The sequence below is a fragment of the Narcine bancroftii genome, chromosome 11 (assembly GCF_036971445.1).
Source record: "Narcine bancroftii isolate sNarBan1 chromosome 11, sNarBan1.hap1, whole genome shotgun sequence".
In the NCBI taxonomy this organism is placed as follows: Eukaryota; Metazoa; Chordata; class Chondrichthyes; order Torpediniformes; family Narcinidae; genus Narcine; species Narcine bancroftii.
This window is the reverse complement of record NC_091479.1, coordinates 86,370,706-86,396,901: the sequence shown is the minus strand read 5'-3', so window position 1 is coordinate 86,396,901 and position 26,196 is coordinate 86,370,706. Positions and strand designations below refer to the sequence as shown.

The 26,196-nt window shown below is 39.8% G+C and overlaps 1 long non-coding RNA gene across 1 annotated transcript; it reads left to right on the top strand.

The window, feature by feature from the left end:
• The first annotated feature begins 2,097 nt into the window (after positions 1-2,097).
• On the top strand, positions 2,098-19,985 carry LOC138745599 (uncharacterized). Its single transcript, XR_011346359.1, has 5 exons — positions 2,098-2,368; positions 4,034-4,103; positions 7,007-7,162; positions 17,168-17,252; positions 18,769-19,985. It is a non-coding gene; the product is annotated as an uncharacterized lncRNA (long non-coding RNA).
• Positions 19,986-26,196: the final 6,211 nt, after the last annotated feature.

Sequence of the window (26,196 nt, the reverse complement as noted above, 5' to 3'; positions counted from 1 at the left end):
TCACAAAGATAAGCGTATACAGAGCCGTTGTCATACCCACACTCCTGTTCGGCTCCGAATCATGGGTCCTCTACCGGCACCACCTACGGCTCCTAGAACGCTTCCACCAGCGTTGTCTCCGCTCCATCCTCAACATCCATTGGAGCGCTCACATCCCTAACGTCGAGGTACTCGAGATGGCAGAGGTCGACAGCATCGAGTCCACGCTGCTGAAGATCCAGCTGCGCTGGATGGGTCACGTCTCCAGAATGGAGGACCATCGCCTTCCCAAGATCGTATTATATGGCGAGCTCTCCACTGGCCACCGTGACAGAGGTGCACCAAAGAAAAGGTACAAGGACTGCCTAAAGAAATCTCTTGGTGCCTGCCACATTGACCACCGCCAGTGGGCTGATAACGCCTCAAACCGTGCATCTTGGCGCCTCACAGTTTGGCGGGCAGCAGCCTCCTTTGAAGAAGACCGCAGAGCCCACCTCACTGACAAAAGGCAAAGGAGGAAAAACCCAACACCCAACCCCAACCAACCAATTTTCCCTTGCAACCGCTGCAATCGTGTCTGCCTGTCCCGCATCGGACTGGTCAGCCACAAACGAGCCTGCAGCTGACGTGGACTTTTTACCCCCTCCATAAATCTTCGTCCGCGAAGCCAAGCCAAAGAAGACTCAACCCTCACTCCACTCGCTCTGCCTCTTCCCACCCCATCCTATACACGCCCCTCTACTTCCTCTCCCCTCAACCTGTTCCTCCCTCTACCCATCTCTCACCGTCTAATCACCCTGCCCCTCTCCTTTTACCTCTTCCCTATCCACCCCTCCTTCTACTCCTCGCACCACCATAACTTCCTCTGCCCATTACTCCTTACCTACACCCTCTGCCCACCCCTGCTTACCCACCCACTCAGGCCCAGCGCGCTGCCAATCAGCCTTTGTGGACAGCCACCATCTCTCTCTTCACGTGCAGGGCCAAACCAGCCGTCCCTGGGGTCCACGCGGGTGCAAGCGCTGAAGGCCGTGGCGACCGGGAGAAGTGCGCTTGCGCTGTGGAAGGGCCGTCCGGTGCCAGTTGCGCGGGGCTCGCGCTGCCCGGGGGCCGTGCGCAGCCTGCCGTGCCCGTCGCGCCAACAGGAAATCACAGGCGCTCGCCAATCCGCCGCACCGCTCGACAGGTGGGAGAAGTGACTGGTTGTGCGGGGAGCCTTCCAACTGGCTTGCCGGCTGATGACATCGACAGACTTCTCGTGTTACAATTTCTCGTGTTACAATGGGGAAGGATGTGCAATGAAGGGGGAGGATGGTGGGGGTGACATTACCAAAAAACAGCATCGGCTCTCACTGCAGGGCGGGCCACCTCCAATACATTTTTGAAATGATCTTGCGGGCCAAATATAATTATATCGCGGGCCAAATTTGGCCCGCGGGCCAGAGTTTAACATGTGTGGTTTAGAGGGATAATCCAATAAGGCCATGTGAGTAAAATTTAGGAACAAGAGAAGGGTGTTATGCCTCAAACAAGCAACAACAGAAGGTGCAATTCAAAAGGGTTAAATTTTAACTCTAAATTTATTAATGACTATTAATAGTCTTAACCCACTTAACTGCATTATAAGTATCCTATAACAAATATGCAGATATCATATCTTTATTACAGTCTGTGCCCAAAATTCAAAATCCCCCAAAACCCGAGTCAAATAAATCAGTCCAAAAAAACCTCAGAATTCAGTCCCAAAGCTCAATGTCCAAATTCACTCCCCCCAGCTGAATAACAAAAGGACATTGTATTGAATGATGTTGAGTCGCCGTAAGCTTACGAATTGTTTCTCAAAGCCTCCTTAGATGAGTTCCCTCAGTTTTCAAATTGTGGTTTTTAGCCCTTCATTAACTTATGAGACATGTGCCTTTCATGCAGCTCTCCCATTACTCTCCGCCATTCCAACTGCTGCTCCAACTGCCGTTCCCCCTCCTGTTCTGAACGTTCCATTCTCTCTCTGTCTGCACAGCTCGACCCAGCTGCATTACAAATCATACAGAGTTCCCAGCAGAATTCCATCCTTTATGATGTCAGTCCACAATCCAAAAGAGTCAGTCCACGGTCCATTACAAGGGTGATCACTCTGCTGGGGCTATGCTACAGGCTTCCTAAATAGTTCACTGAATTAAGAACAACAGATTTGTAAGCAAATTGTATTAAGGTGCAAGAGCAAAAGGGTTATCATTAGTGGAAATTTTAAACTTCTGCAATATTGACTGGGATTGCTAAGGGCATAGCTGGGGTGGAATTTGTCAAGTTATCTGAGAATTTTTAGACAATATTTAGAGAAAGAACAAGGAAACACTCTAAGAACAGTAGCCATAATTCTTCAAGCTTCAAGGTAATTATGGAAAGGGCTAAGTGGAAAACTGGTGAACAATTTGATGTATTGAATTGAGGGGAGGCTGATTTCGTAAGGATAAGAGAGGACCTGGCAAAATAGATTGGGAGCACATCTTGTGGGTAATTCACCAGATGACAAGTGGGAGTGGTTTAAAAGAGGGATGAAACATAAAAGTCCACAGATGCTGCAATTGTATTGAAAACACAAAAATACTGGAGGAACTCAGTATGCCTCACTGCATCTATAGGAGGTAAAGAAGAAGGTCTCAGCTCAGGTGACTGTAGCAGAACTCAATGACTACTGCTACGTGGCACTGATTTCCAGCATTATGAAATGCTTTGAGCATTTGGTGATGGAACACATCAAAGTGCGCTTTCTAGAGACACTGGACCCATTTCAATTCGCCGACAGATGGAACTATTAAACTGATGATACAATAGCCTTGTCCTTCCACTCTGTCCTGACTCACCTGGAGATCAATGTCTCAGAGGCCAGTCTGCTGCTCATCAACTTCAGCTCGGCGTTTAATACAATCATTCCCAGAGGCTGGTAGAGAAGCTGTCCTTGCTGAGACTCAACACCCCTCTCTATAACTGGATTCTAATCTTCCGAATTGAAAGACCACAGACTGTCCGGGTCAACAGCAGAACTCAGGAGCTCATCCCGCTCTTGGTCACACTACTGACCCATGACTCCAATGCCAGATTCAGTTCCAACAGAGTCATGAAGTTTACAGATGTCACGGCAATAGTTGGCCTAATCAGAACAATGATGAGTTGCACATCAGAGAAGAGGATGAGAATCTTGTGATATGGTGCAAGAGTAATAAGCTGAGTCTCAACATGGACAAGACAAAGGAGATGACTTTGGACTTCAGGAGGACCAGTGATGACCATGCTTCACTACATATGATTAGCATGGCAGTGGAGAGAATGCACCAAGTCCCTCTGAGTCTACCTGAGAAGTGACCTATCCTGGTCATAGAACATCTCCTCATTTGTCAGGAAAATGCCATGGTGACTGCACTTCCTGAGAGGACTGAGGCAGACAATGCTACCAGCCATCATCTTGTTAACTTTCTACAGGAGCTCTATCAAGAAAGTCCTCTATCAAGAAAGCTTCATCACAATGTGGTATGGTTGCTGCAGAGCAGTGGATCAGAGGTCAAGCCACAGGAGGCAGAGAGGATCAATGGGTCTATCCCTCCCCCTTATCAACATGATCTACCAGGATGGTGATTTACAGAGGGTTCGCAAAATTGTTGACCCCCCTACCACCCTGTTCACAGCATCTTGCAGCAGCTCCCATTAAGAAAGAGATACAGGAGCATCGGAACCAGAACCATCAGGTTGAGGAACAGCTTCTTCCCATGCACAGACTGAAACTACTCATACAAACCCTCCAAGACTCTATTATTTATTCAACAATATTTATTTATTTTTATATATGTATATACATGCTGGATATGTAACGTTTGTATGTGTTTTATACCTGGATGTGTGTTTGCATGTTTTTGTACCGAGAACCGGAGAAAGCAATTTTGTCCAATTGTATTTGCACAATCGGATGATAATTAATTTGAAATTGAACTTAAAATGTCAGTTTTACCTCCTATAGATGCTTCTAGAACTGCTGAGTTCCTCCAGCATTTCTGTGTTTCAGGTCCAAGATGTTCCATCAAGGGTGAAAGGCAAGATTAGGTGTGGTCAGGAAAAAAGGAAACATATGGCAGGTAATGGCAACTGGGATTAAGAGAATTTCTTGAGGAGTACATAGGAGAAAATGTCAGAAAGAAATTGGGAGGGCAAAAAGGGGTCATGAAATATCCTTGGCAAATAAGATTAACGAAGCACCCAAGACATTTTATAAGAAATCCAGGAGCAAAGGGACAGTCAGTGACCCCCCTCAGGGATCAAATTAGCAGGAATTTCTTCGTGTGGAACCAGGCAATTTGGGTCAAGTCCTGAATGGATATTTCTTTGTACATTATATAAAAAAAGAACTGAAAATTGTGAGTTCAGGGTAGGATATGAGGATATTATGAAGCTGGTCAGCATTAAGAGAGAGGAAGTGATAGGTATATGAGATGTATAATGGTTGATCATTCTTGAAGGCTAGGCAATATCTATACGATGTGACAATGGAAGTGAGGAAACAGATAGTAGGACCCCTGACAGAGATTTGTGTACCTTCATTTGTCACAGATGAGGCATGAGAAGACTGGATTTGTGCTCATGCTGATCTTTTATTTAAGAAGGGCAATAGGAGTAAGCATGTAACTACAGGCCTTGTGAACCTCATGTAGGTGGTAGGGAAATTATTGGAGAAAATCCTGAGATAACGATTTATAGGATGCATTGCAAATACATTTAGCAAGGTAGGGGCTGATCAGCATGGCTTTGTGTGTGGAGAAATCCTGGATCATTCATTTGATTGAGGTAATTTTTTTTGAGGAGGTAACAGAGAAGACTGATAAAGGCAGGAGAGTACACATGATGTACATGGACTTTATAAAGACATTTGACATGGTCTCCCATGTTAGGCTGGTCAATAATGTTAAGGCACATGGTATTCAAGTGAGCTGGCTAATTGGGTCCAAAATTGGCTCGGTTAAAGAGGATTGACTGTAGCGATGAAAGGGTGCATCTCCAATTGGAAGCCTGTCACCAGATCAATGCTGGGACCTTGGGTTTTTTTGATATATTGTATATTGATGACTTGGAAGTGAATGGCGGAGATATGATTTGCAAGTTTGCAAATAACACTAAAGCTGGCGTTGTTGTGGATAGTAGGAAATAAATCAGATGGAAAGTTAGGCAGAATATTAGTACATAGAATTTAATCCCGATAAATGTGAGGTGTTGCATTTTGGAGGTTAAAAGGAGGAAGGGCATACTATACAGTAAACATAGGGTGCCATGGACCTTGAGTTTGTCCATAGTTCCCTGAAACCCTGAAAGTGTCAACAAAGATAGATAGGGCAGTGAATAAGGTATATGCTTGCATGTTTTAATAGGCTGGGGCATATAATATAAAAGGTGGGGTATTATGTTGCAACATTATAAAACATTGTTTGAGTATTGTATGTATTAGAGAGAGCACAGAGGATATTGTTTCCTGGGTTGGAGGACTTTAGTTATGTTGAGAGATCGAAAGGTTTAGATATGTTTTCCTGAGAACAAAGGAGGTTGAGAAGTGGTAGAGATATCTAAAATTATGTACTATATCATAGGACAGATGAACAGAATCTTTACCATAGTATGAGATCAAAAACAAGAGGGTATAGGTTTAAGTTGAAAGGAAAGAGTTTTAAATGAGATTGAGGGGAAGGTTGGTTAATATCTGGAATATGCTGTTAGAGGAGGGGAGTTCTGCAGCACAAAAACAGCCTCTTTGGTCCAACTTATCCATGCCAATCCTCCCAACGTTCAAAACGTACCACATAGGGTGTAAATTAGGTGGCATGGACTCGTGGCCAAAATGGTCTGCTACCATGCTGTACGTCTAAATTAAAAAAAACCAAGCGAGCATAATTCGACAGCTTTTGATTCATACTCCTCTAAACCTTTCCAAATCCATGCATCTACCTATCCCCTTCCACCAGGTCCTCTAGCAGCTCATTCAATTCACCCACCCTCCTCAGTATGAAGAAGGTGCCTCTCAAGTCTCTCTTAAATCATTCCCCTCTCACTTTAAAATGTACAGCGTATACATTTAGGTTCCCCTACCCTGGGATAAGGTGATGACTATTTATTTGATCTATGTCCCTCGTGATTTTATAAATCTGTACAAGATTCCTCCTTAGGGAGAAAGGTCTCAGACTCTCCTTCTATGTCAAGCCTACCAGTTCTTGTAATATTCCCTTGAATCCTGCAACCTTTCCATTCTCATGATGTCCTTGAACAAAACTGCAGGTAATATTCCAAGTTTGGTCTCACCAGTTTCTTATACAGTTAAACACAATATCCCTACTCCTATGCTTCATGCCTTGATCAATGAAAGCAAGTATGCCAAATGCTCTCATCACCAGCCTGTCTACCTTTTTACCCACTTTTGTGGACTTATGTTACTGCATCCCAAGTCTCTTTGTTCAACAATATTCCCTGGGGGCTTTCCAATTACCATGAACGTCCTGACTGGTTTAATCTCACAAAGTGCAAACCAAAACACTTGTCTGAGTTTGCCATTCTTGTTCTTCTAGATTAGTAGTTCTCAAACACCCACCCCAACTCCCCCAAACTCACATTCCACTTTAAGAAATCCCTATGTCATGAGTGCTCTGCGATTGGTAAGGGATTGCTTAAGGTGTTATGTGAGTGGAAAGGGAAGGTTGAGAACCACTGCTTTAAGACCCAATTGTTAATGAAATATTTTGCTTGAGAATAATTGTCATTGGCCCATTTCCTTTGGAGTTACGAAACCATGCATATAACGAGCCAGTTAGGTACGATTAAAACAGGGGTTTTCAAACTTTTTCTTTCCATTCACATTCTAATCTCTTACTAATCACTTACAGCATAGGGATTACTTAAGGTCGAATGTGAGTTTAGGGGGGCAGTTTGAAAGCCACTGATCTATATTTATCCTGGGATGCGAGAGGTGCCAAAGGCGTTGATTGGTTCCTGATCATTTCAGAGGTTTGGATCTGGAGCTTGGTCTGCTGATCATTTGGACTGGGCTCTGTGTGGCTGCCGGAGCTGCAGAAGCGCTGGAGGAGAATCCACAGACACTCAGTGACCCTGAGAGGACTCTCGCTTGCTTCTCTTTCTCTGAATGTAAGAGGCGCTACAGGTATTATCTGCCGATGGTGAATCTGCCTGCCTTATGGCAGATGAATATTGTACTGTCTTTATTACATGACAATAAATTGAATCTTGAATCTGTTTAATAATGTAGCTTTCACAGTTACTTTATCTTCCATTCCCTGTTCGAAAATCATCCCACTGATTCTTGGGAACCTTTGGCCCCCAACCACCTTAAATGAATAAAGAGGTTAGGATGAAATTGACTATATTGAATCCATGCATTGGTTACACATCAAAGCCCAAAAAGGTGTACAGAGTGTAGTATCTTACCTATTTACCCCAATAAGCACTTATTGTCCCATCTGTGTAAGTCTATGGTTCCTGTGAGGACCCCATCGATCAGCTCAGAACTCATAGAGTTACATTGAAACCAAATAATTCTCAACCCCGTGAGGAATACTTTTATATGTTAAGTTTGGAGTTTCAGGTTATGGCAATAAATTTGGATATGGTTGATTAATGATGTTTTGAACCTTTCATGAGAGTTATTTCCATATTGTTAAGAATAGTTTAAGATCAAGATTAAGGATGGCACAGTTGGCATGGTGCTTAGCGTCATGCTATTACAGCACCAACAACCTGGGTTCGAATCTAGTGCTGTCTGTAAAGAGTTTGTTCATTCTCCCTATGTCTGCGTAGGTTTCCTCCCACCTTTCAAAATGTACAGGAATTGTAAGTTAATTGGGGTATTTGGGCAGTGTGGACTTGGGGGGGGGGGGGGGCGGGGAAGAAGAGCCTGTAACCATGCTCTGTCTAAATTTTAAAAATTGGGCAGCGTGGTTGGCGCAGCAGTTAGCACAACACTGTTACAGTGCCAACGATCAGGATGAGGGTTCGACTCCCACACTGTCTGTAAGGTGCGTAGATTTTCCCTGAGGGCTCCGGTTTCTTCCCACCGGGGGTTGTAGGTCAATTGGGTGTTATTGGCTGGCAGGGGCTCGTGGGCCGAAAGGTTCTGTTACCATGCTGTATGCTTAGATTTAAAAATTTAGTTGGGTTTATTGCTCAATTTTGCAATGTGCCATTCAAAAATAACATCTCATGTCCACTGCAATATTCATATTCATTCAAAATCGGCTAATGTCAGTGGTAAATTAAGCAGATTCTATCTGATTGGGTGAAGGGAAAGCACTTAGCCAGCAGTCTGGCGAAAGAAGATTAAAAATTAGACAGAAGTCTACAGAGAGAGGAGGTTTTGTAAAATAGAACACAAAGGTGTGATATGGTTTAAATATGATCATCTAGTGAAATGAGACAATGCAAATCATTATGCAAAGATAAATTTGAACTAAGAGAATTTAATCACAAAATTTTACTCGACTTTGGAATAAAACAGTTCTCAACCAAATCTTATTTCAAGCATTATTGATTTGGTCCACCTTTGGAGAGATGGAGAAAATGCAGATGAGAGTGATTTAGGCATTGATGTAACTCACAAGAATGTGCATTTGCTTCAGACCTGATTGTGCTTTTGTGTGCAGATAAGAGCCAACATTCAATTCTATAAGGCTCCCGAGTCCTTATGGTCATGATAAATGCAACAAAATCTCCAGAATATATGAAATAGAAGCCCGAGAAGGCTAATCTTACTTTGAGATTGTGATCCTTGATTTCACACATCCCAAGAGCTGTGGTTATCGAAGTAAACCCAGATTCATATCAAACATTTTACTTGCATCAATGATATTATTTCACAAGATCTTTAATTAAATTCACATGGAATTATATTGTTCAGTAAGCTTTATTTTATAATAAATCCATTATTTTGCAGATAATTGGAAATAACCTTGGTTCAAAAAGTACATCTTTAAGTGGGTATAGGTCACTGAGCTTGGTAACCTTACAAGTGAGCTGCATGCAGTCACATTTTCTACAGTCCACAAGACTTTGAGAACATCCTCTAAGATCTACAAGTGTTAAAAGTCAATGGGGAGACTTCACTTCCTGTAGGGATCTCCTCTTCTGTTGATCAATATACATTTAAAGGATTCAAACATTTTTTGCCCTCAGGGCTAAAGTAGGAAGGAAGCAAAAGAGGATCAGAAAAAGGCATTTTCCAAAATTTTACTTCACTGTATAATCTGTTCAGGCATCCATTTCAACCTAATTTTGGTTTAGCATAGACCTCTCAGTCACCAGTCTTGGATTTATTTTGTGACATTCTTTTTTTCTTATAATGTATGTATCATCTACTTTGACATATTGATGTGGCAGATATTCTCACTGGTGCTTTAACTTGACTTTTTAAGACAGCTCTAAACTTTGTCCTTTTTCTAATAAATCCGACATTTGTCCCAATGAAGTTGATGATTAATCCCAAGGAAGGCTTCAAGCTATTCCAGGAATGATGTCAATGTAGGAATCCAAAATTTCCTTCAGCAGTGCACAGAAAGAAAAATAGAGTCATTTAATACACTTCATCATGAAAATATTAGAATTAATAATGAAGATTATCATCAAGGAACCTTTATCTCCTTTGCCATTAATCAATGTGAAGGAATGATCCGCAATCAAGCACTGAGTTTATGCCATTTTAATGTTCAATCTGCTTAGCCATTGCCTTAATGTCAACTACTTTTAAAAATATATATTAATATTTACCCTACTGACCTCTCAACAAGAATGAACTCTTTCTGATTAATTATCAAATAAGGTAACCAACATTCAATTACTAATCTTAGAACTACTATACCATTTAAACCTACATTATCAAGAATGGCTATAATTTGCAAAATGGGTAAAATAATGAAATAATGGTGACAAAATTTCGACAGATGTGTGGTGGAAAGTGTGCTGACCTGGTATGGGGACACCAATACTCATGAGTGTAAAGTCCTGCAAAAGGTAGTGGACACAGCCCAGGACATCACCCTCCCCACCATTGAGAATATCAACGGGAAACAATGTCATCGGAGAGCAGCAGCAATGATCAAAAACCCGCATCATCCAGCACACACTCTGTTCTTGTTGCTACCATCAGGAAAGCAATATAGGTGCCACAAGACTCACACCCGCCAGGTTCAGGGACAGCTGCTACCCCTCCACCATCAGACTTCTCAGCAACAAACTCAATCAGAGACTCATTTAAGGACTCTTACCACTGCACTTAATTGATTTTTTTTCTCTCTCTATTGCACAATTCAGTTTGTTTATATTCCTTTATTTATTTACATGTGAACACTCTGCACAGATTTTTCTTTGCACTACCAATCAGTGGTAATTCTGCTTCACCCACAAGAAAAAAATAATCTCAGGGTGGTATGTGATGTCATGTATGTACTCTGACAAGCTGAACTTTGAACAATGTCAATTTAGTATCGTCACCAGAATTCAGCAGGAGATCTCTGATATTTATACATTTAGGAATAAAATTCAATGTGACATTTGAAAGATGCACCCTCAATAGTGTTGTGATCTGAGCCTAGGTTTTATTCTCAAGTCTAACCTACAGCCTTAATGCTCAGGGGCAAAAGGGCTCTTCAAATGCACTACCAATAACTCTGCCTTAAATTAAAAGCAGACATTCTCTACCATTGCTTTATCATGTGCTGGTGGATGTTTCACTCATTCCAATCAATGTGGCGATATAGGATAAGGAGGATGGAAATATTAAACAATTCAATTAATTAATTCCTCTGACAAAGGCACATAATGCCAATATTAACAAGCATATCATTTATTTTATCGCAATTAAATATTTCTCTTAATAGTAAGATGCAAGAAATATATCCCCCCTATTCAATGGAAATTATCTTGATTATTTTACAAAGAGAAAACATTCTATTACATTTGAATCTGTACAGAGATAGAAGTTACAAATAAAATTAGCCTCGAATCGCTGTTACCTGCATGTTCCATTCACATTAATAAGCTCAATACCTCAAGCTTTCATTATTCTGCAATATTTTATATCCATGCTGCTGTGAAGTTGTACAAATTGTAAGCAGGAAGCTTCTTCTAAGGCAAAAAGAATATTTTCAGTAACAAATGACAACTTGAAATGAAAAAGAGCCCACAGTAAGATCAGGCAGTGCCCATTCTCTGACTTGCCTCTCTTCAACAGAATGGGTTCTATTCCATAATAAACAACTTCTGTCCTTGCTGAATATTTTTTAAGCCACACAGACATAATTTGGGTATTTGTTTGAAAAAGGCCACATAGCCATGCCAACTGCCCTTGGAAATCTATTAGGAAGATAGATGTAGGATATTCGTACGCTATTTCATGCTGCTTTCATTTGCATTGCATATTTGGTGGCAAGTCAAAAACCAAAGAAGTGAAGTATTGATGGACCTCAAATTGGTTTCCATTCTTTTGATCAACTTGATCAGAACATAAGGAGCAACTTAATAGAGTAAGGATTATTGTACCTGCATAGGTCATGAGGGATCACCTCAGCGGAAATGCATATTACTTCTGAGTGCAGTGCCCGATCATAACATTTTTGGTGCATTGAAACTATTTGTTCATGCGTCAGTTTGGCAAGCCACGGTGAACCTCCTGGACTGCTGAAGAGCAATTTAAGCCACAATAATGCAGTTCCTTAGAACCATAGAACACTACAGCACTGAAACCGGCCCCTTCGCCCCTTCTAGTCTGTGCCAAAACATTTATTTTTGCCTAGTCCCACTGACCTTCACCCAGTGCTCTATTCCTCTCCCATCCATGCGCCTGTCCAAATTCTTCTTAAATGTTAAAATTGAGCCCACATTCACCACCTCAGCTGGCAACTTGTTCCACACTCACCCTACTTTTTGTGTGAAGAAGTTCCCCCTCACTCTTAACTCGCGTGGTTAAAAAAAAAAGTTGCTCCCGCATTCTACGAATCTGTGGTGATTATTATTAGTTTGCCAATCACTATGTCATTCCGCTTCTGGACGCAGGCACTGACCAGCTCAGTGTTGTGTTCATGCCATCCAGATAGCAGGAACAGTTTGTAAGCTCATCCCAGGGGACATGTAATTGAGGCCAGAAAGTGAAAATCTCCTCTGTTCACCTGAATTGTGATCCTGGGTGTTTGTATTCATTTGGCATGTATTACTTAAACTATTTTTGTTGCCTTTACTCTTACACACGTGATGCATCTTTCCAGCTGTTCTTTAAATCTGTTTTTTCTCCATAACTCCAGAAATTTTATACATGCTGGGGAATCACAGGCAAAAATGACCATCATTTAGATTTGGGGGTTAAAATGTCATAATCTATTGAGCATCCTCACGGAGTAATCTAATGATTCACTTCAAATGAATATGTGGAACAGTAAACCAAGATAAATCCATACTTCATTAAAAAATGTTGACACGGGAATTTCATTTATCCTTCATTAAATCCTGACTATTTTTTGATACAGATGGTAGGTACACTTGAAACTAACAAGCTGAAACCTGCGCATTCATCCAACGTATCATAACAGGGTAAATTCGAACATTAAAAGCAACTCAAATATAAGTGCACCAAATAATTTCTCTCTGAATATAGAAGAATGATGCATTATATAAATTTTAATTAGCTCCTTTTTAGAGTGTGTGTGGGGGGGGGGGGTCACAAACAATGGGCATCATTATAATCAATGATATAATCGAATGCATTATGATTACAAAACTGATAATGAGCTAAATAATGTTATTGTGGCTAAACTACAATTTATATTATCTGAAATCGTGTAATCCATTTCGTAACTATATATATATGTATATATTTTCTTTTCTTTGGCTTGGCTTCGCGGACGAAGATTTATGGAGGGGGTAAAAAGTCCACGTCAGCTGCAGGCTCGTTTGTGGCTGACCAGTCCGATGCGGGACAGGCAGACACGATTGCAGCGGTTGCAAGGGAAAATTGGTTGGTTGGGGTTGGGTGTTGGGTTTTTCCTCCTTTGCCTTTTGTCAGTGAGGTATATATATATTGCAAATAAAGAAGAGATTTGATTAGTACTTTTCTTTTAAAACAAACTGTTATTTTTTTTATCAAGTTAACCTGGAAAGAAAACTGTAATTACTTTGCCAGGTTAAGATAAAATTTTGGTCATGCTAATGGAAGACAGCAACAAGGTATATGACATCGAGTCTTGAATTCTCCCAGTCATGGAAGAGTTAAAATGTCCCTTTATGTGCTATCAGAAGACATGGCTGCCCATTACATTTGTTTTGACATATTGTTGGGCATGGGTTCTTCTGGCCCACGGGTTCATGTCCAACAATTGCACCCAATTAACCTACAACTCCACACGTTTTGAAGGGTGGAAGGAAACTGGAGCACCCATTCATCCAAACACGAGAAGAACATGCAACTCCTTACAGACAGCACCGGATTTGAACCCGAGTCACTGGCATTATAACAGTGTTGGTCTAACCGCTACACCAACTGGGCCATTTTGGTATTTCTAAAATTTAGATGGTTCACTTGATTCTATATTATGTACCCTTTTACATGCTATCACCTACCTAAAAATCATCCAGCTTTGCGGTATCTTCAGAAAGAAAAGAAATAATGCAGCAATTTAGGTTCTATAATGAAAATAAAAGGTCCAAATAAACTGTATAAAATTGTTTAAAAAGTAGCCAAAAAAATTAATTTCTGCAAGCTGAAATTACTGACCCACTCACCTCAAAATACAGTAAAGGCTCAGCTATCTGTGCATGCCGAACTTGGCAGGTTTCAATCAATCAAATATGCCAGTGAATAGTGGCCCAGCCATTCCATTGGCATCAGCTATATCCTCTGAAATGCCAGTTACTCAACTGCCCTGGAATATAAAATGCTGATAGTAAAAATAACTTTATAATTTTTTAACCATTTTTAAATATATGTATGGTTAATCTATTGTTCATTTTACAAATTCTAATGCATTAAGAAGAAAAATCTTTCATCAAAAATGATTAACTTTTCCTGACAACTGTTCTATTTTACTATATAATTATGTTAGATTTGATTTACTAAATACATAATTGCCTTTGTAGCACAGAAAGGCTTTTGTCCTTCAGTCTGCTTTTGGATATTTGTCAGTACAATAATGTAAGATACATCAATGAAAAGGAATACTGAAGATAGAGAATTTTGCAATCACACAAATTGAAGTACGTCTTTCAAACATTTCAAGGTTATTTACATTTACTTTAACATTGCGAAATGCTTGAAAAGAAAATAATTATTTTGAAACAAAATATAAAAAAAACAAATCACCCATTTATTTCCATATTTCCTTTATAACAAATCTTTGTATTATAAATGGATTACACAATTTTTTATTCATTATTGGCAATTCTTCAATGGTGAGCATTGTGCTAAAGTTGAAATTTATTTAACTGCAAATGTATTCAAATTAACACTAGGGATTCAGGGAATTAGTGAGGGTGACCTGAATGAGATTAAATGAATATAAATCAAGGAAATGTTGGTAGATTTAAAAGATCAGGAGTCAGCTTTTAATGTCTTTTCATGGTGGCGATAACATCATCAAGGTAACATTGGTACCTCTCTGTCCAGTTACCACCATCTATATAGGCATTCCCATATGATAAAGAGTTTCAATTTATGTGTTAATTCGCTTAAACTTAAACAGAGGACATTGTAAATACTCCAAGATTTTTTTCTGATTTCCAACACCTATAGTTTTTATGAATTTCATAGTTGAAATTATATGACAGCTTCAGACAAATGGCATAATTTAATGTTGAGATCTGAATCCTGAGACTCACTTTGGATCAGGGTTACTTTTGTATGATAAGAAATGGTTGGAGCCTGCACATACTTAGTTTCATCCAGTTCCGTGAGCAATAAATGAAGGAAAAGACAAAGCAAAGACAAGTCTCGAATTAATCAGCAATGCATCTCAAGTGTCCCCGAAATAATACGTGACATTTCCGCCCAGCTTCCAAAGGGCTATCCCAAAAGTGATTGCCCTTTCCAAATCCGGTGAGCTTCAATGGGACAACTATTTTCCTGGCTATCGTCAATGAAACCAGAATCTGACGCAAGAACTGCCTTATGTTCAGCATTATTCAGCACTAACGGGCAGATCAAATATATAAGCAGTTTGATAGTTTGTGTGGAAAACAGCTAAAAGTTATCGTCTTGCAACATGAGTCCTGAAGCAGGGTTATCGATAAACATTATCCAAAATGAATACAACTACCATAACAAGTTTAGGTAGTTTATATACAGACACATACCTCAAGTTGGCAATTTAGTAATTTTCAGGAAAAAAATTGTCTTTTAGTCTGAACTGACATAAGCACCTTTGAGTGCATTAATTTCATTGATGTTGACTATCAATCAGTTTGTCAATCAACAAACAATGCCATTGCATTGAAAGTCAAAAATCTGCAGGTGCAATAATTGTAGTAAAATCACAATACTGGAGAAACTCAGGAGTCACACTGTACACTTTCTTGAGCAAAGATAGAGATACATAATAAACATCTCAGGCCTGCACTCACTCAGTTTTGAAGGCTAAAGACATTTTTTTTATTCTGTACAACATCTATGAATTAGGACAGCATATTAAATGGTGTCATCTCAAATACTGACATTTATTGGTTATGGTAATGCTGGTAAGTTTGCTGTAGAATGCTTAATTTAATATTCTTCAATTTAAGGTTCTGTTAGCCTGATTATGGCTTACATTTTAAAATCCAACAACAACTTAGGAAAGTTTAAATTAAATTATTCCATGAAGTACTTCTAATGGGCTTCAATGCACTAATGTATATGAAGAAAATTCATTGGAGAATCAATTTCAAAGGGTGATGGAGATCTTTCATACAGTCCACAGTTCTATTCTAGACCTTGTGCATGAGCGGTGAGCTAATACAAGGAGACACCTGATGACAAGAAAGACACAAGTGGATACTTATTTTCATTGCAGATTGTGTCGCATGCACACTCAGCAAGTCACTAATGCAGAGGGATGCCTTTATTAACTTTGTCAAATGTTGAAGCAAACAATTTGTGGAGTTTAATACTGGGAATTGGTGTGAGGTGGGTCCATTGAAATGACAAAAATTGAATACCTCCACCCAATCTAATTGGAACCACAAAAAAACAAGCCAATGTTGATCCCAAATCCACCCCAGACCCTGCACATCCCCAAAGCAGTCAGTAATTTTGATTTCACAGGGTTTTAATCCTGCACCATTTTGGATCTCATGTCACACCCCTATCCAATTTTTCCTTAAATGACAACATTGACCCTGCCGCCACTATTTCTCCCAGAAGCTCATTCCACACAGCCACCACTCTCTGAGTAAAGAAGTTCCCCCTCATGTTACTTCTAACGTCTAAATTTTTGCTCCTTAACTCTTAACTCAACACCTCTTGTTTCAACCTCTCCTACTCTCAAATGGTCTATCATGCAGAATCTGTTTAACATGCTTTTCCAAATACAGAAAAGTTTATATTAACCATGATTTGGATTATGTTGCGTGGTGAAGATGATTTAAAACACGTCCAATTCTTACCTTTCCTCTTATCATATACAATTAACACCTTTTGTTTATTGGTCTGGATTCCTTCCCCTCCCAATCTTCCCCATTTCTCTCCTGCCTAACTGTTTTATGCTTATACCTTGAAGAAGAGCTCAGGCTTTAAACGCCAGTAATATATTTTTACCCCGTATGATCACTGTGAGACTGATCTGAGTTCTTTCTTCCTGCATTTACTGTGCTCTTACTATAATCACATTTTCTTATACCACTTAAATATCTGGACACTAGATTGGAATCAAATTTGTGAACCGAAGTCTGGGATGAGCAGCATGCTGACACTGGACAGCCAAAGGACTAGGTGGTTCATAAACATGAAGATCCAAGGTGCTCACTGCTGCAGACTGCATTATTGAGTAATCTTTCAAAATTAGGACTTTCATGGACTGACTTTCCTCCCTAATGATTATATAAAGGGTGGCAAAGTGGGATTTTGATTATTACCTTCACTCAACTATGTGGCTTTTATTTAATATTCAATGTTGTAAAATTATTCCCAATTATCCTTTAGAATATAACAAAATCAGGAAAGAAGCTCATCAGTAGCACAGTGGAGGTGAAGAGTGCATGAGAGAGACACACCTCAGCCAAAGAAGGTACAACAGAATGGCAAGAAATAGTTATTTGATGACAAAGTGACTATTCAGTGACAAGCAATCAGAAGTATTGCTGGGAGTATGGCTGCTGGTTTTGTGCTCACAGTAAGTTCAGACATGAAAATCAATAGAAACTCTTAACCTTCAACCTCTCAGAGACGGTCTATGTGCTGAAAGCATCAAATGATTAAATATGAAAACATTCACCACTGTTTTAGTAGTCAAAGCGGATATCCCTTGGGAATTTCATGCTGATTTATATTGATATGCCCTTTTCAAATCACATATTTAACTTGATTTGGGGAAATCGAATTGCAATTAACTGAGACTAATTGCCATATTTGCTTCATGATTAGTTATTACATCTGTGCTATGCTGACAGCAATTTAAAACGAGTGCATGTATTTTATTCAGACCACTTTTCTCTTCAATATCTGGAAACTAAATCTGAATCAATAATTGATGAATAGATACCTAGTGTGGCCACGGGACAAATTACATCTTCAAAAGGGGAAACTGGACCAGAAAGTCTTTTTCATCGTCCTGTTTATTTCATTGCTAAATGATTACAAATATATCATGCTCCAGGTGAAGCACAATCACAACTGTTTTTAGGGATCACTTTTCCAGGCATGAAATGTGCTTCCCTATCTTCTCCAATATCAAGAGCAGGCAAGTATCAAGTGGCATCATCTCTTACGCAGCTATTCCCTTGGAACATGGCCATGGAAATTCGGCAACATTGACATGGAGTTTTTGCATTGCAAAAGGCTGACTTAACCTTCTACCATAGGACTTTCTCCTGCCCTAAGTGATACCAAAGTTCTTTACTCACGAATCTCAGCTCCTGATTCCTCGGTTCCCAGTTAGATCCATGTCTCCACAAAACCCCCAGGTCCATTACTCCAATTTTTGTCCCAGCTATCTAGTATCAATCCTCGAACTCGCATAAATCACAAACTTTCTCATGAGCCCAATCTTCCTTAACATTTGACCTTTCTTGGTTACATTTGTTAACCCCATTCTGCTATCATCAATTCCATTCACTGGCTCTGCACACTGTCTCAGTTCTAATCAGTAAACCAACACATCGTCCCTCATCCAAGCCCCAAGACCATTCTCGCTTTCATCCCACCCTGACCTCACTCTCTTCTACTCACTTTGTCCAAGCCAAACTCTTCTCCCAGGAAGAAGATTCACAAGTGTGGGATCATGCATCACCAGATTCAAAGACAGTTTCTTTCCTGCCATTATCAGACTCCTGAATGAGCCTCACATGACCCAAATTATTTTGCCTTTGTTCTGTAATACTAATCGCTCTATAACTCTGCACTCTGTATGATGTTTTTTTTTATTGCTGCACTTTGTATTAGTTAACCAGTTGAACTGCTGGATAAACAAACATTTTCACCGTACCTCAGAGATAGATTTGCTTCTTTTCAGCAGCAAGGAAAGGGTTAAAAATATTTTTATGGGAAAATACTAAAATCTGTTAAAAATTATTTTCTTTTCGTAGCGCAGCTGAAAGACATTAGAACCAAGGCCGTGCTGTTCTCAAAACTGGTGCTGGATGTTTCGCTGAAGTCTGCAAAATACAAGTCATTACAGGTCATGTGAATACTCGCAAACAGGGGAAGCGAAACCATCTTAAAGGTTTGTGCCCATCTGTGTATGGGGCTTCTTGCAGAAAGACCCTGTGGCAATAATCTTGAATTTGAAATCTCTAACCCTACCTTGGATCCCAGGTAACATATATACTCTTGCAGCACCAGTCATGTTGCCTCTCTGTCTTGAATGGGCAATCCCTTGATTTTAAACTGTGAATCCCCATTCAAGATTCTCCCACAGGAGGAAGCATCCTCTAGCACACATCACCTTGTCTAGACCCCTCGGTATTTTCAATTTCAAGTTGTTACCCCTCACTCTTCTAAACTCTACTAAATACAAACTTAACACTTCCAATTTCCCCCAATCTTCTGAGAGATGCTTTCAACACAAAGGAGATTAACACTATACACAGTATTCTAGTTTTGGTCTCACCAACACCCAATGTAACTGATGCTTAACTTTCCTACTTTGCATTCAATTCCCCAAGCAATAAACGAGAACATTCTGTTAGCCTTCCTAATTACTTGCTGTACCTGCTGAGTAGCCTTTGTGAATCATGAACTAAGATTCCCTCATGTACCTGGAGTATTAAATAATATCTGAAAAAAAGAGCAGAAACTCATGGCTAGGTCTGGCTGATTAATCATTGTTCAAGTTTGCCACTTATATGATTTACTACCATTAAATGCATATTTAATTGCTTAGTTTTTCATAAGGACTGCAGAAATACAAAATATTTTATTTACTGGTGATTTACTGCTTCGATTATATTATGTTCATGATAATTGTATTAAAGATAGGATTTGTTGTTTGTATATGTGTGTTAAAGGAACAGAACAATTTTCAACAACCAGTTAACATCATTCAGAAATAATCTGGGATTGAGGATGTCTTGAGTTAATGTGGAATATGATGCTTCTTACATGAACAGATAAATTATATCCGAAAGATTGACGGCATAAAAAAGAAGCCTATCCAATTAAGCAAATAGGCTAGTAAATGATGGTTTGGCATAATTTTTCTCAGATTGGAATGAGAAATAGTTCAGCACACAATAGAGCAATGCCCACTAACAAAGCTGGAAAAGGAGAAACACCCAGCAATGATTTTTAGATATTTCCAAAGTATCCCATATAAACACTTAACAGCAATGTAAAGTGAATGCTTTTATTTGTCTTGGAAACAATAAATATATTTCTATCTGTTCAACTTTATGAAATATTGACGTATTGTGGCACAACTTCAATCCTTCTTTGAGTCTATCTGCCCTATAATTTATAATTTAGACAAGCAGCATGGTAAAAGGCCCTTCCAGCCCACAGGTCCATGCCACCCAAATGCCCCTCTAACTATGCCTTCATCCCCATTTCTTTGTCAATATTGCTATTTAACTTCAAGGCGTAATAACATCCATAACCCGATTTCCAATCCTAAATCACTGCTCTCCTGAATTATACTTTAATGGTAGTTTCGCATGAGTTTTAGAAAAGTTAAATAATTTGTGCTGTAAATATTTGAGTGTTCTAGCTGAAGGCAACCCCTATTTTAGTCATCAAAGGAAATTATAATAGATTGTAATATTGATGAACGAGAGGAGAGGTGAGAGCTGAGAATAATTTTTTCTTTCCAGAGAGTGAGGAACGGGAGTTCACAAACTACTACACCCTCATCACATTTAAAAAGTATCTGGAGCGGTGGTCAATGTGGCAGGCACCAAGAGATTTCTTTAGGCAGTCCTTGTACCTTTTCTTTGGTGCACCTCTGTCACGGTGGCCAGTGGAGAGCTCGCCATATAACACGATCTTGGGAAGGCGATGGTCCTCCATTCTGGAGACGTGACCCATCCAGCCTATGTGTTCTTCAGCCTCAGAGCCCCTCACTGGTCCGCCACCATGGTCACAGACCCCATAAGGTTCATCTCATTTGCTTCTCCTTCTCAAATTGGGGTTGTTCTCCCTGTTTTCTGGTGCCCTGTACCAGTCCTTTGCTTCTCTAGAGTCTGCAACTCTGAGGTCACAGCCAGCCCGCTTGGGCCCATTCATAAGATTTTAAAATCAAACATTGTTGGCTCCTTTAACAGGCTGTTTAAAGCCTGAGCAGAGCTGAAAGTCGTAGGACTAGATGTAGAACCCTTCAGAGGAGTGCACTCCCCTGGGTCCGCAGCAGCACTGCCATTTTTTTGGTCATGTACTCTGCAACATTGACCACCGCCAGTGGGCTGATAACGCCTCAAACCGTGCATCTTGGCGCCTCACAGTTTGGCGGGCAGCAACCTCCTTTGAAGAAGACCGCAGAGCCCACCTCACTGACAAAAGGCAAAGGAGGAAAAACCCAACACCCAACCCCAACCAACCAATTTTCCCTTGCAACCGCTGCAATCGTGTCTGCCTGTCCCGCATCGGACTTGTCAGCCACAAACGAGCCTGCAGCTGACGTGGACTTTTTACCCCCTCCATAAATCTTCGTCCGCGAAGCCAAGCCAAAGAAGACTCTGCAATATCGTGAAGACCCAGTGGATAACTGGTGGAACTTTTTTATTTAAGCATTATTTAAAATTTTATGACATGAATAAAATAAAAATTACATTTAAAGAAATAATAAAAAATAAGATAATAAAAATTAGAATACTACATCATTAAACTACACAAATTAACCCCCCCAATAATTATAACACAACATTAATCATCTATTTTAAAATTAGTCCAACCCTCCCCCCCAAAATAAAGAGTGAAGAATTAATTAACAATGTTGTAAATAAAATAGAAAAAACCCCACTTCCAAAAAAAGGATAAAACTTAACAACAACAAAAAAAATTCAATACTAAAATAATACCCTTAAACATATATTTAAATCAAACATAATACATGTATTTAACAAATGAAATCCACTTTAAAACTAAGTTCAAATATTAAAATCATATATCAACCACATATCTGTTATACAAAAAATCATAATTAATAATACATAAATACAGAATTTCCATTAATACCAAGTTTCCTTTATGCTGGTGGAACTTCTTTATTTAAAGGGTAAAGCAAGATGGGTAGATCAGACCAATGTGTCATTTATTTCCAATGTTTCTGTAACCCCTTTCCACTGAGTGTGCAGAGGAGGAGAGGGAATACTAGATAAGCAAAAGGAAACAATCGTCATTTTTTTGGGGTTGGGATTAAGCTCCCACATGAGTTATAGTTTCTTGAGAAATTGCCATCCAGCCACAACCTGATCTTCAGTGTGACTTTGAAATTCATATTGCTCATGGCTACATGAAGGTTTGGAATGCAACATGTCTAGTGGTGCTTCGGAACAGCCATTCTCGAGCATTTTATTTTGGCTCTGGCCCCCGAAGGACTCTCTTCAAAGTTTATGGGCCCCTTTCCCTGTGAAGCAGTCAAGTTTAGCTGGTTTCTTCCGTACTTCTCTCCCGCCAACTGCATAAAACACGTAACAAATACTTTATGATTTCAATCCATGGCTCCCCTTAAATGTGCTGTGTCCCCCGTTGAGAATTGTTGCTTTAGATCATACTAAACTGAGCAGCCAGAGGTATTTTGTATCCAGCCTCCCAACTTTACATTGACCACTTTTTCCAAGGGAGGCCTCAAATTTCTTTGAAATGTAAACTTCACATTTACTTTTCTGAAGTCCACTTTATCATTATGCATTAATATAATTCACTGAATTCAACATATTATTCATAATATTTGTTTTAATTGTTTGAATATTTTTATATCAGCAGTTAAATCCATTCAAACAGATTTTTTAATATATCCAAATATCAATGGATCTCATGAATGCTAAAGTATACAAGAAAACAATATTAAATTTGGGTGATGGCCAGCGACTGGCAGTGGGTCAATCATAACCAAGTCCAATGGATGATGTGAGAGTCCAACTTAAATATTGCTGCCTTATATACAAGAATGAACAAATCACTTAACCTCCATTGGCATGAATACTATAACCTCTGGGCCTATCTCAAGGCACTGGACTATATTGGAAAGAAGATCAATTCAGCATTAAATGTTGTGTCAGCTCTACTGCAGGTCAAGATTCGGAGGAGCATGGTCAGTAATCTCTGCTCAGTGATCCTCCTGAGGAAAGAAGAAGGGAGGAGCAGAAGAACTACTTTTGACTCCACAAAATCAGCCAGGTAGCATTGGATCTTATGTAAGATCTCATACCTACCTCTTTCCAGACTGGCTGGACTGGCAACTGTCCACTAAAGACTACTGTAGACTTGGCTTTCATTTGAATCCCAATGGGATGATCAGCAGGTCCAGGGAAGAATTCATTACAGTCGACTATCTACTCCAAATTAATGGGACAACACCAATACTTGACCAGAATTCGGCAAGATTTGGATATTCAAAAAGTTTTTCTAATTTACTGTTTAATTTTAAACCATGCTTCTGTATTGTTATTTTCCTTTAAAGAAATATTATTAATATAAATTACAAGAGAAATTATAATAAATCTTAATATGTAGAATTATGTTAATACCTGAATTATTTAAAAATAAGGAGTATTTGTCACTGTCCAAAACAGTTTCTCAAGTATTTGAATACTAAGCATAACATTAATATTGTAGTCTTCAAAGAAAGACACTGATCAGAGCAGAGCCGACTTCCTTTAAGTATAAAGCTTCACAATCCATACACACAATGTTATGGGTTAATTTCCTCAATTACCATTTTAATAATTACCAGTCCGAGCAATGTTCAGCTAAACATATCATCTTCGCACCTCAAGAATAATTATTCATAAACTAATTAACACTGGTTAATTCAAAAGTTCTTAACCCTGTCATCGGTCAGTTTTGGTTATGTAAATTTAATAATTGTACATTTGCACTTGAGATAGAAGGTCATCTCACAAACACAATGCAATATTCTTGGCCATGCAATGAGAAGTGGTCCTAGAAATGGGCTTTCCTTCAAACCACTCATTGATTCACAATGAAAGCACATATTAGGGCACTCAGCCAAGATAATGTGTTAAAATGTCACTGATTTCAAAATGTTCTAAATACTTTACTGAATTGTGTGCATGCTTTTAAATCTTGCAATTGCAGTTTATAAACTGTATCAATTCTAAAATATTGTTTTATTATTCAAATAAAGCAAAAGCACCGACCTGGACAATTTATTCAGATGTAAATACAGATGAGTGCAAGTTACAAACTATGCAAAATTGACCAATAATGATCCTTTCATGCAAGTTATGCATCAATAAACTAAAGAGATGGAGCAAAATGTGCTGAGATATACATAGGATGATTACAAGATTCTCCACTTCCTTTTCCAATGTAATTGTATGTTGTCATACCAATCCAATCTATTCCTAGATCGAAGTTCCCATTTATCCTATTAAACCTCAAATTATCTAATTCTTTCTTAAAAATATTTAATGTTGTAGCCTCTACTGCTTCCTTTGGCTGCAAATTCCACAGAATCTCTACTCTCTGGACCCATGTAGGAAAGTTTAGTTCTGTGAAATATAGTAAAGGAAAACTTAAGAAATCAAGGGGGGATTGCAGAAAAATCAGGGATGATTTGGATGACCATGTTGACATCTAAAACATGCAACATTCATGGAAAATAAAAAGAGATGTTGGAATCTGGACCAAAGCACACATTGCCAGTGGGTGATATGTGGCCCGAGAAGAGGTGAGAATGATGGACAATATGGTCAGGAAGGGGAGAGAAAAGGGCAACATTGGGTGATGAGGAAGGTGGGAGTGGACAAAGAGGAATAAAAGGTAGATGAAGCGAGGTGTGGAGGGTACATGGATGGAGGGAGCCAGGACTGAGAGGGGATGAAAATTTATGAGGAAAAAGAGAGAGGAGTGGGAGGGGGGGGGGAGGGAGAGAGCAACAAAGAGAAAGAGAAAAAAGTGAGAGAGGGGGAGAGAGAGAGAAAGAGACCAGGACGAAAGGGAGGTAAGCAAGAATATCTGCATATGCTGGGGTCCAGCTCAGTACACAAAAGGGCTGGAGAAACTCAGCAGGTCACGCAGCAGCCACAGGAAGTAAAAGGCCATCCACGCTTCGGGCCTGAGCCTTTGGTCAGAAATGTCAAACGTCAGACAGATGCCTGAATAAAAAGGTGGGAGTGCGAGGGGAAAGGGGAAGGGGGAGCAGCACAAGCTAAGAGGCAATATAGGTGGGAATGTAGAAGGAAAAGCCAAGTGATGGGGGAGAGGGCAGAGTGCTAAGAAGGATAGCTCTTTGATAGGAGAAGGAAGGGAGGTGAGTATGGAGCTGGAGGAAGGGAGACAGAGGGATGATGGGAAAGGGAGAGACTGGGGAAGAGATTAATGGAAATTGGAGGTCAAAATTGATGCTATCTGTTTTGAGGCAGCTGAGATGGAAAACAAGGTATTCCTCCAATTTGCAGTGGTCTCTGTTTGGGAGTACACAAGGCCATGAACAGGCAAGTTAGTGTGGGAATGTGGTGCTGAATTGAAGTGATTGTCCACTGGGAGGTAAGGGGTACATGAAATAGCAGAATTTAATGTTCATAATGTTGGATTGTAGAATATGGAGTGTCAGGGAATGTTGGACTAGGAAGGGGAATGCAGCCAGGAGCTTCGAATGACTACTGCAGAGCACAGGTGTTCTGCAAACCTGTTACCCATCTTGCCCTTGGCCTCACGAACAGAGGAGGTTGTAGGAGATGCATGTGAATCTCTGCTTCATCAGGAAGAAATGTTTAGGTTCTTGGAGGTGAGAAAGGAATGTGAAAGAAATGTTGCACCTCCTGCAGAGGCAGAAGAAAGTAATAGGAGCTAGGGAGGGTGCATAAAGAAGATGAGCAAAGGGCAGAAATGGCTGCATAGGTGAACATGATGGGATCCCATTTGAGATGGCAGAAAAGATATTGTGCTGGACAGGGAGACTGGCGAAAGGTGATGACTGGAGAATCCTAGCTCTGCACTGGTTAGAGAGGGTGGTGTGGTGAGGGTGGGGTGGAACAGCTTAAGAGCAAAATTCTGAGAAATAGAGGTAATGTGAGAGATTGTTCCATCACTAGATGGGAAGCCCCACTTTCTGAAAAAGGTCACTTTAGATATCCAGGAATTAAAAACCTCATTTGTAGAATAGATTTGGAACCTCTGGACCATCTAATTGTTTTTAAGCCTCCCAACCCCTATCTCCATCCATCCCCAACAACCATTTATCTCTTGGTTCAAAACTCAAGATAACTGTGATCAATCAAATGAAACATAACATCGGAATCTGCCAGGCCACTTACAGGTGCGTTCCTTTATCATGGTGAGGTTTATTTAGACCCTGTTTGGGAATTTGATGAACCATGTATTTTTAAGTCGAG